General features: G+C 37.0%; 1 pseudogene; it reads left to right on the forward strand.

Moving 5' to 3' along the window:
• The first annotated feature begins 10,783 nt into the window (after positions 1-10,783).
• LOC137717132 (nodulin-26-like) lies at positions 10,784-12,487 on the forward strand (annotated as a pseudogene).
• Positions 12,488-12,546: the final 59 nt, after the last annotated feature.

The following is a 12,546-nucleotide window of genomic DNA, read 5'->3' on the forward strand; positions in this document are numbered from 1 at the left end:
TTATTGAAGAAATTGAAGGAAATATTATTGGAAGAGGTAAGAAAATATAATGTGAAGAATTGAAATAGAATGAAGTGAGATGGTATGGAATGGTGAAAATTATGTGAGAAATGGTGTAGGAATGGCTTAGGTATTTATAGGAAAAAAAAAAGGTTTAAATTCATAAAAAAAGAATTACAAAAAATTAAAAATTAAAAATTGAATACAACGGCTAGCTGTAGTCAGCTAGCCATTGTATTCAAAATTTTCCTTACTATTCTTGTCAGTTATACCCAACAAGAAATCTAACAGATTTAACAAAACTTTAAGCCAACCCGGGGCTACCTGGCTGGCTGAAAAGGGTCAGCCATTTGGCCCTTTCAGATTCCATGAGGCCCACGAGCGCTTTGGCCTAGCCCTCAGTTGGAGACGGTTTTTAAGTTATTTTCGGCCCTCTGGCCCTCTGGACCCTTTGGTTGAAGATGGCTTTAGCAGCTCCTTTCAATTCAAACTCAGGTTTTATTAATCCCATTTACCCTAATAATTTTACTCATAAGGTTGATTTGTGGAATACTTTGAGTAACAGTCACAAAGACCAAAAGTGGAAGCAAAGGTTTAACTTTAGGGATCCTAGAGTTAGAGTGCTAAATCATTTGGATCAATATAATACTCGTTACGGTTTTATATATCCTGATTTGGCACAAAGAGAAATTTCTATTGCAAGAAATTTAAGGGGACCAAGGCCACTAAGAATTGAAAGAGAATCCACTAGACAAGAAAAAGTTGCTTTTGTGCACGAAAATAGAGAAAGAGTTGATCACGCTTGGCCAAGTAGACAAACAAGAAATCGACGAGCCTTCTATCGACGTGATCGCCTGAACAAGTACTCGTCTTTCACTGATTGGACAAAGCCTCTGTGAGTACGTGCAGTATCTGATGCTAAAAATAAATAAGTCTCTATTTTTTTTTTTTTAGTCTTTAATTTATTAAGAACATTTAGTATTTGTGGCTTGTTATCGTGTTTGTTTTGTAATTTTCTGAACTATGGCAACTAAATCTTCCAAATCTGAAGTTTTTAAAATAGAGAGGTTGAATAACGTTAATTATTGAATATGGAAGAGAAGGATCACTTATCTTTTAACCCATGACAAGACTTTGTACACTATCAAGGATGAGAGACCCCTTGGGCCCTCTCGAGTTATAATAAATGGGTGGAAGATAATGAGTTGGCTAAGGCCACAATCCTTAATTACATGGAAGATAAATTAATACATCTCTATAAAGAATATGATTCGGCCCAAGAAATCATGGATGTACTTAAAAAGAAGTATGACCCTAAATCTCAAACATACATTCAGTTATTATGTCACATCCCGCCCGGGGCGGGTCACTTCCCGGGCCCGCTTCACCACCGTAGCACGATATTGTTCGCTTTGGGCTTACCATTCCCTCACGGTTTTGTTTTTGGGAACTCACGAGCAACTTCCTAGTGGGTCACCCATCATGGGATTGCTCTAGCCTCCTTCTCGCTTAACTTCGGAGTTCCTACGGAACCCGAAGCCAGTGAGCTCTCAAAAGGCCTCGTGTTAGGTAAAGATGGGAATATACATATAAGGATCACTCCTCTGGGCAATGTGGGATGTCACAATCCACCCCCCCTTAGGGGCCCGACGTCCTCGTCAGCACACACACGACCAAGGTTAGGCTCTGATACCAAATTGTCACATCCCGGCCCAGGGCGGATCACTTCCCGGGCCCGCTCCACCACCGTAGCACGATATTGTCCGCTTTGGGCTTACCATTCCCTCACGGTTTTGTTTTTGGGAACTCACGAGCAACTTCCCAATGGGTCACCCATCATGGGATTGCTCTAGCCCCCTTCTCGCTTAACTTCGGAGTTCCTACGAAACCCGAAGTTAGTGAGCTCCCAAAAGGCCTCGTGCTAGGTAGAGATGAGAATATACATATAAGGATCACTCCCCTGAGCGATGTGGGATGTCAAAATAAAAATGTAAAATTTGGGACGGGTTGTCACATATGAATAGTTGTATTTCAACATGAAAAGTTGTAACTTCCTCTGAAGAATACAACTCCTCCAAAAATGTTATTTCCATCTCTATATATTTGTCAAATCCCTTTCTGTCAGATTCATTCAATTCCATACTCACTCTCTATTCATATCATTCACACCATATTGTGATCGACAGTCTAAGCGACATCCGTTTCTGATCCTATGAACTACCCAATTTCTATCAGTCAACATGTCTCAATCTTGGTATTTATTTGGATATTCGGGTCGCAATGTGTTGTGTGTGTGTGTGTGTGTGTGTGTGTATGTTCATCATGAATAAACAATATCCGATTTAATTGATATTTTATAGAGTAGATAAATTCAAGAAAATAAATAATTTCAAATATGATATTTGTACACTGAAAATACATTAGTCATAATGTGCTGTGCCTGAAGCAAGTATTTCCGTTCATTTTTGCCTTTACAAAGAGACCAATGAAGAGCAAATTTTGGATAATAGTTTTGTTCTTAGTTGTAAATAAAAATGTTTTTAATAAATAGTGTTTATTGACCTATGACGAAATACGTAAATTATTTATCAACCACCAAACAAAATTTCCAATTCTTTAATTTGTTACAACAAGAAATTTCGGTTAAGCGTCATAATAGTCCGATCATAATCAAGTTGTTGAGCATAGTTCTAGTGGCTTTTACTAGTATTGTTTAACACTCTAATTTTAAAATTTTGTTTTAGGAAAGCAACTTATATGGAACAGGTATAAGTTACTTCCTTGTTTTAGGGTCATTTGCATTGGTTGTACCTAGGGGTGGTTTGGTATGGGACTCCAAGACCAATCCCGAATCAAAATTTCGGTATTCCCAATTTTTGGCATTCCTATATTTCAGGATGGATCAGGATTGGATTTTCAATTTTGGGCTTTTGGGTTGAAATTTGAGATTTTTTTGGATGTGGGCTAAAATTTGGGTTTTGGATCTAAAATTTTGTTGCCTCATTTCATATCAATTGAAATTTACGTTTTTTTACCTCATATTAATTTGAAATTTCATACCAATTGAAATACCAATTCATTCATACCAAGTCAATTTGGTGTTCCAAAGTTTCAAACTACTTAATTTATACTTCTATTTCTAATATAGTCAATTATCAAACTACTTAAATTGAACACTCAACATGCATGCAACCATGCAACCAAAATAAATATCTTTATTTTTTGTTCGGTTCAGGATTCCCGAACAATTGAATATGTAATTCCAAATCCCGTTCCGAAAGGTTCGGGATCAATTCGGTATAGATCCCGAAGGTTTCGATATTATCAATTTGAGAATTTTTTGGTATGGGATCGAATTTTTTTTGTTTGGTTTGGGATTTTCGAGAAAAACTTCCAACCCTAGTTGTACCGTTGGATTCAAATTTTTGTTGGTTATGTAATGTAGGGACATTTACACTCATAATTGTATCAAAATTCACTATAACATTTGAGTCCAATGGAGAAACAAACCTTATTCACGACGAATTAACGTTTAACCTTTTTCTTTGGTTTGTGAGCAAGATAGAAAAGCAGATAAAAATAAGACAAAACTACTACGTGTCAGAGTTAGAACCAAAAAAATGGACTATAGAGCTTCATAGGTAAGTCATGAGATGAAGTTGTTGGAAGGTTATAAGATTAGAGGCTATTGGAAAATGCATCTCTCGGCTGGAATGCTGGAAATCAATCACAGTCACACTTTTTTGGAGCTAGCTATTTTATCCTTTGTTTAACTCTTAGCTAGGGCTAGGTACTTTATTCACGAGATTTTTTACTTTAGCCTACAATTAAGGGATCATGTTTCCTAGTTATTGTAAAAGAGTTAGTAGTCTTCCAAAGAGTAAATTAGGGAGTAGATTAGGGACTAATTTGAGGTTGTTTCCTCCGGTCCTTTTCTCTATATATGTTACAACTTGTAAATGGTTCACACATGAAATATACATAAAAAATTCAAGATGGTATCAGAGCAGGAATCCTAAAGTCCTGCCTCTGTTAATTGTTTCCGCTAAACTTCTTTTTGCTCTAAGCCAAGATGGTTGAAGAACACTCAGAAGCTTAAAGTTCGATGGATGCTTCAACACTACCTGACGTTGAAATAATTCTTAATCAAAATCTCAGTTCTGTCTTGTTGAATGAGTTCAACTATCGTCCTTGGAGTTGTGCTGTCTCTCTTGGACTTGGAGGGAGATCAAAGCTTGGTTACGTAAATGGTGTCATTGAAGCCCTAGCTGCCACTTCCTTTACTTACGAGTCATAGTTATGTAAGGATCAGTTGGTCATGTCATGGTTGCTCAACTCCATGGAGTGTAGGATAGTTGGAATTTTCAGTTATTCTGAGTCTTCTATGCATCTCTGGAAACAAGTTAAAGAGATGTATGGAAATCAAAATAATTATGCCCGTGTCTTTCAACTTAAGAAAGATATCTCTAGCCTATAACAAGGAGGAAAGACCTTTGTCCAACACCTTGGCAGTTTTATAAGCATGTGGAATGAGCTTGATGTCTATCATCCTCATACCACAAATGCCGCTGTGTTGATCAAGAGAGCAGAAGAAGACAAGATTTTTCAACTTTTGGCAAGCTTAGGTCCAGAGTTCAAGGATCTCAAAAACCACATTTTGATGAATGCTAAACTTCCTTCCTTCACTAGTGTTTGTGCCATTATCCAAATGGAAGAAGTAAGAAAGAAAGTCAAGAGCCAAGAGTCCAAAAACAGTATTCCTGAGACTAGAGCTTATGCATCTAGCAACAAGTGTTTTGAAGACAATATCCCCGAGACTAGGGTTTATGTCTCTAGAGCTTATGCATCTAGCAACAAGTGTTTTGAAGACAATATCCCCGAGACTAGGGTTTATGTCTCTAGCAACAAGCGCTTTGAAGGTAAAGTGTACAAGGGAAAAAGACCAAATTTAAAGTGTAGCTATTATGACTCACATGGACATACTAGAGACAGGTGCTGGATTCTCTATCCAGAATTGAGACCCAAGCCATTGAAAGAGACAAAGGGTCCACAAAGATCCCTAAACAACAATGTCTACAAGGCTAATCATGCAACCACTTCTTTGAATAATGGAATGGTAAACTTCACTGCCAATCCTACTGCACTAATCAATGATTTTACAGCATATCTCCACAACAAACAAATGCATAACAATGGAGAATAAGCTTATGCAGCTAAAGAGAAAAATCACACAACTTTGCTTGGAAAATTTGCTGGTTTTCTGGCTGAACATGATTATATCTTGCATAAAGATATTTCAGGTATTTCAAGTGCCTTTTCTAATGCCTTAAATGTTAGTAATGAGCATGGTTATTGGATAATAAACTCAGGTGCTACAAATCACATGACAAATCAAATTCATAATTTGCATGATTTCAAAACATTGTCTAAACCTTCTCAAGTGTTAGTAGCTAATGGGAAGGGTGCCTCAATTATAGGAAAAAGGAAGATTAACTTACTCTCAAAACACATAGAGTCAGCTGTTATTTATATTCCTTCATTTCCTTTTCAACTTCTCTCAATAAGAACCATCACTAATTCTCTAAACTGTCTAGCCATTTTCTCTTCTCACAATGTTATTTTTCAGGATATCATCACCAAGAGAAGGATTGGTGAGGGTTTCTTTTTGAATGGTCTCTACTACCTAGCTAAAGACACCAAGGACTCCAAGTTTTTTCAAGTCAGTTCAAGTGTTTCCCAAGATCAACAACTTTGGCATCAACATTTAGCACATCCTTCTGAGAAAGTGATGTCATTTTTGTTTCCAAAACTATGTAAAGGCAAGTTACACTGTGATATTTGTCATATGTCTAAGTTCTCTAGGTTGCCTTTTGATTCTTCCACTTCTAGAGCTAGTCATCCTTTCGAAATCAGTCATTCAGATATTTGGGGTCTAATATTAGAGTCTTTTGATGGATATAGGTATTTTGTAACCTTTGTTGATGATTTTACAAGGAACTTCCCAATGTCTTTCAAGATTTTCATACATTGGTTGGTACCCAATTTTCATCAAAAATCCATATATTAAGGTCCGACAATGGCACTGAGTAGATGTCTCATAACATGTCTCAATATCTAAGTATTCATGGCATTCTGCATCAAACAACATGCGTAGACACACCCCAACAAAATGGGGTTGCCGAGAGGAAAAATAGAGACCTTCTTGAGAAGACAAGATCAATCATGTTTCATATGAATGTACCAAAGAAATTTTGGTCACAAGGAGTTCTTACTACTGCCTATCTTATCAATAGATTGCTTAGTAAAGTACTACATTTCAAGTCTCCATATGAAGTGTTGAAAGATAGAAAAATCGATCTCTCACACTTGAGGGTCTTTGGCTCCACTTGCTTTGTTCACAACCAATCCCCACATCGTGATAAGCTTGATCTCAAAGCAACCAAATGTGTCTTCCTAGGTTACTCAACCACTTAGAAAGGTTATGAGTGTTACAATCCAATTACAAGGAAGCTTGTGGTTTCAAGGGATGTAAAGTTTGATGAAAACATGCCCTAGTTCTCAAAGAAACTAAGTGATGCAAATTAGGGGGAGTTTCTGAGTGACATGTTTCCTTTGCCTAGTGTTCCTCATCACCAAGAAGCTCCTACATCAAGTGATACTTCTACCCTATCACCAGAGTTATCTTCTCCTCAAGCCATAGACATTGAACCTCAAGCCCCGATTCGTAGAAATCATTCTAGGGTTCGACAACTCCCACTTCAACTACATGATTATGTCACCTATATTTCTAGGTATCCTCTCACGGATTTTGTCTCTTATAAGTAGTTTTCACCCTCTCATGCCTCCTTCCTTAGTACCTTGGATATTTACTCATGAACCACAAACCTTTCAAAAGGCAAATGAACTTGAAATTTGGTGAACTGCTATGAGGGATGCACTGCAAGCTTTTTACGACAACAAAACCTGGAGTGTAGTCAAAACTCCCAAAGGGAAGAAAGCTGTGGGCAGTCGTTGGGTGTACAAAACTTTGTACAAAACAAAGTTCAACTCATATAGGACTATTGAAAGGCACAAGGCTTGTTTGGTAGCTCATGGCTTGGACTACAAGGAAACCTTTGCTCCAGTTGCCAAAATGAACATTGTAAGGGTTCTATTGTCAGTTGCTGTAAATTAATCATGGCTCTCTATCAAATAGATGTGAAGAATGCCTTTTTGCATGGGGAATTAGATGAGGAAGTGTACATGAAACTACCACCAAGTCATCCTCAATATGGTGATCCTGACATGGTTTGTAACCTACACAAATCCATTTATGGATTGAAGCAGTCTCCACGTGCATGGTATGCAAAACTAAGCTTCATTCTCAAAGAATTTGGTTTTCAAATAAGTAGTGCAGATTCTTCACTATTTGTTCGTATTGGTTCAGTTGGGAAATTAATTGTCTTAATCTATGTGGATGATGTTATAGTTATAGGTAACAACATTAAAGAAATCCATTCTTTCAAGTTTGCTCTTCGAAGTAAATTTGCAATCAAAGATTTAGGGACTCTCAAATATTTCCTTGGCATTGAGCTTGCCACTTCACAACAAGGTCTCTTTCTCAATCAAAGGAAATATATCCTTGACCTTTTGAAGGAATCTGGCTTAATGGATTGCAAACCTGCACGCACTCCACTGGATAGTAAGCTACAACTCTCTACTCCCAGTGAAGCTATTTCTAATGTCACGAAGTATCAAAGGTTGGTAGGAAAACTCATTTATATGACAATCACGCGTCTTGATATCTCCTATGTTGTGAGCATCGTGAGTCAATTCATGAATGCTCCCACTTTAGTTCATATACAAATTGTGAAGAGAATTCTTCGTTATCTCAAAGGGTCTATTGGTCGAGGGCTCTTAATGACAAAGAATGATAGCACTGCCATCATGGGTTACACATGTGCTGATTGGGCTGGCAATTCCTTGATCGCAAGTTAACCACTAGTTTTTGTACCTTCATTGGTGGCAATTTGGTAACATGAGCAAGAAACAAAATGTTGTAGCTTGATCCAGTGCAGAAGCTGAGTATCGAGCTATGGCTTCCACTGCATGTGAACTTATTTGGTTGAAAAGCCTTCTGCTTGATTTAAGGTTTCCTAGCAACAAACCTATGTCTATGTTTTGTGACAACCAAGCTGCCATGCATATTGCTTCCAACCCTATATTTCACAAGAGAACAAAACATATTAAAGTAGATTGCCATTATGTTCGAGCACAAGTTCAATCCAAAGTCATAAACACTCATTACACTTGTAGTCAGGATCAACTGGCTGACATTTTTACCAAGCCTCTCCCTACGATTAAGTTTTTGTGCCATCTGTCCAAGCTTGGCTCAAGGGACCCCTCGATCCAGCTTGAGGGGGAATGTTGGAAGGTTATAAGATTGGAGGTTATTGGAAGATGCATCTCTCGGTTGGAATGTTGGAAATCAATCATAGTCACACCTTTTTGGAGCTAGCTGTTTTATCCTTTGTTAACTCTTAGCTAGGGCTAGGTACTTTATTCAAGAGATTGTTTAACTCTTAGCTAGGGCTAGGTATTGTTTACTTTAGCCTACAATTAAGGGATCATGTTTCCTACTTATTGTAAAAGAGTTAGCAGTCTTCCAAGGAGTAAATTAGGGAGTAGATTGGGGGACTGATTGAAGGCTATTTCCTCCGGTCCTTTTCTCTATATATGTTACAATTTGTAAATGGTTCACACATGAAATATACATCAAAAATTCAAGAGAAGCACATTGTCCAAATGTGCTCCAGTAAGTAGGGGTGAGTATGATTCAATTTAGATTGATTTTAAGGAGCTTTCAAACGAACTACAATGTAGAGGAGATCAGTTGCCATGGCTTCCCCAACCACTAGGCCACACACCATGTTGGTTGTTGTAGAGAGTTTTGTCTTCCCCAGTTTTGTTAACTGCTGGGTTGTTTTGTCAATCCCCTAGTTGTCTAAGGGCTTCCTATCAACCTTTTTGGGTCTGATATGTTTGATTTACTTTGTTTGACCTTTTGGCTGTGCATGTTGCCTATGGTGTCGAATTGGTAGATCTTTCAGGTTCAAAGACTAAGGAGGATGCAGATCTGAGATTTATTGTTACTTTGAGACCTTCTGGTGACTAGAAGAAGCTTTGACATTCTTGGGCGTCAAAATTAATTTCAAATCTTGTAATTGCCCATGTGGTTATCAATGAAATTGATTGTTGTTCTAAAAAAAATATAGTTACAACTCAAAGATAGTAGCTTTTTAAGTTCTGCCAAACTTTGGAAATATATTTACTCACCACCTGATTGATTACCGTTGAATTAATTTAATTTAATTTATCAACTACACAAATCTTAAAATTTAAAATAATTCAACGGTAATTAATAGGACGTTAATCATGACGAGCAGAAAACACTCACAAACTTCAAATTTGAACCATTTGGAGATAATAAGGAAACAAATCTGCAATATTCTTTAACCAATTAATGCTTCTCATGGAAATTGAATGATATAAATATAAATTTACTAATTGAAGGAGCAATATAAATTTCTTCTTTTTTCTTCTTCTTTTTTGTGTTAGATGCAGTTATGTTTGGGTCAGATTGTAGGGTTTCAATTTGGATTAGGCCAATGAATTTCCAGGTAGTCACATCTGTTTAATGTTCGTTAACAACTTACAAGACTCTGCATGTGAACTGTTGTTGATCCTAAACTTCATAAATCCAAAGTCAAATATATTGATTTGGATTAAAGCGGCTGGAGTATAAATCAACCTCTTGCCCCATGTAGTTGTTGCAAGGATAAATGCTCTCTACTACTAAAATTAGAAGTCTTCACTTAAATCGGTCGTGTTAAGTTGTTAAAGTTTCTTGGCATTGCCTACTAATAATTTTGCATAAGTTATTTCTTATAAAATATTGCGTTCTAAAATATGTCAACTTTTTCATCATGACACAAACTTTGTCACTCGATTTATAACTAATTTTGGTACAAATCTACAAACGAGCACAAAAGTTCATCCGGCATTCGGACTACGTTCCATGCAGTAGAATATGTATGGAACGTGACTCAATGAGCAAATTACATTTATCTAAAAAGTTAAAAAATAACTAACTTCTTCTCCTTTTTCTTCTTACTTTGTGAGCATCTGACCTGGTCTATTGGACACATGGAAGTCCCGCATCAAGTTTACCAGGTGTAATATTCCACCAAGCTGATTCCCAAATAGTAAAATGCATGCCATCCAAATCACTTTCCCCAAACTAAAACAGAACAGGTTAGTCCGGCCTTATTAAATTAACAAATTATGCACAACAGCACACCAAAACACCTCTTTCATGGCACAGGAAGTTAATATATAAAATTTCATGTAACAGATGGAAAAAAAAAAAAAACCTCGTGACAGTGCCAACTTAAAGCTTTTTCTAACAGTGCAGGAAATTACGGCATATAAATAGAAGTGTTTTCTAGAGGTGGCAAATTCATCAAGTACTCACTCGATCAAAACTAGCCCTCTTAGTTTTTGCAATGTCTAATTCCTTCTCACTTTCTTCTCCTAAACTTGTATTGTCCATTGGACACACTACCATGCAAGAAGCAGGAGCAAATGATGGTACTCAAAAGCTCATCCCTAAGGCCGATATTTCTACTTCAATCTTCCAAAAGGTACACATCATAACTTATTCGTTTACATGATAAAAACTTTTATATATGTTCAACAACTATTGTTCATGAGATTTGTTTAAGACTAAATAGCCGTTGGAGACATGGCGGTAACTAATGTTGTGATCATCTACTCATCAAGAGTTTAATTTATTTATTCGCTTTTTTACTATATACATGGGATCGATGTCTTTGTTTATGTGAATAGATGATGGCAGAGCTTGTGGGCACATACATTCTTATATTTATAGGCTGTGGGGCTGCTCTTGTCAACAAAATACAACCTCTTACAATCGTGGGAATAGCAATCGTATGGGGTCTTGTTTTTATGGCCGCAGCATATGCAGTTGGGCATGTCTCTGGTGCACATTTCAATCCTGCAGTTACTATTGCCTTGGCTGCTGGCCGCATATTTCCAGTCAAACATGTGAGACACAATTGAACACCTTCCTATATTTGCTCCAAGGAAAGTTTGAGGGCTTCTTCATTGAAATAACTTCTTTACATAAAGTTATAAAAGTTTAATGACTGTATTCTCTTATAAAATTAGAAGACTAGCTTATTTACGACTTAAAAAACTAAGATGGAGCAAGTGATGGGTTCAAAGATGGTTACGGCCTTTTCAACCCACTGCGTCTCAAGTTTGAACATTTTTCATTCTCTTAGTATAGATTAATGTATAATATCACCTGTAATGATAAAAAAGACTAAGATGGGGTAAGGAGAGGGTCGATATGAGAGTTGAGTTCTCGTATCCTATCTTAACATATAGTTTCAAATTTTGGTTTTCAAGAGTCTTTTAGCTAACGAATTGGATTAGTTTTTTTAATATAAATGATCCACCACAAAACATGGGTAGTAAGTTTAGCATGAGTATAAAAACAATGAAATTATCAATTTGGAGTGCAACAAAAGCTAAATTATGAGTGTCAAAGTCGCTTCCTGAAAGCATCAAGACAAAAACTCTACAAAGTGAGTATAAATTTTCAAGTGTCTTTAAAACATTTTCAATTATAACTTGCTAAAAATTGCTTCGTAAATGTTGTCGTGCTATAGGTACCTATGTATGTGATGTCACAATTGTCTGGTGCAACATTAGCAAGCCTGACCCTCAGGCTGTTATTTAACGACCAAGACAGTATTCAAGCAACCATGACTCAGTTCTCTGATCCAACAACTTACCTGCAAGCCCTCACTTTGGGAATTCGTTATCACGTTTATACTGATGTTCACCATTTGTGGTGTTGTCACTGATGACAGAGCGGTACCATCCTGTACTTTTCTCAGTCTCTTTCTCGGTTCAGTTAGGGTTTTGGTACTATTTTATTAGCGGCTACATTGAAACTGAGTATGTGTAGTGCAGAAGGCTAAAACAAGTGTTAAATTGTTTTTTCGTTGACAAAGCACTAACCCTATTCTTGACTGACAAAATTAGGGCAATAATCTCTCTGGAATTGCAATAGGTGGTGCATTTGTGGTGAATGTCATGATTGCTGGGTAATAACTCCTCACTAGTAATCTAAAAATCCTGTTTATTACCATTTGCATTATACGTACCGTCACTCTTAAACATGAAAAATACGCTTTTCTTATTTATTGGATTTTGCAGGCCAATCACTGGAGCTTCCATGAATCCTGCAAGGAGTTTGGGACCAGCTATCGTCACCGGAGTTTACAAGAACATTTGGGTTTATATTGCAGCCCCTATTCTTGGAGCCATTGCTGCTACTATGGTGTACAGTTTGCTCAGGGTACCTAAGCTGGTAAAATCTGATGAAAAGGCTGATCCAGTAAGATCACAAGTCTGAATTGTTCAATAGGACTAGAATTGGCTGTACACAAATTGTCACGAAAAGCACTTCGATCA

This window comes from Pyrus communis, chromosome 8 (assembly GCF_041283825.1).
Source record: "Pyrus communis isolate YQ-2024b chromosome 8, ASM4128382v1, whole genome shotgun sequence".
In the NCBI taxonomy this organism is placed as follows: domain Eukaryota; kingdom Viridiplantae; phylum Streptophyta; class Magnoliopsida; order Rosales; family Rosaceae; genus Pyrus; species Pyrus communis.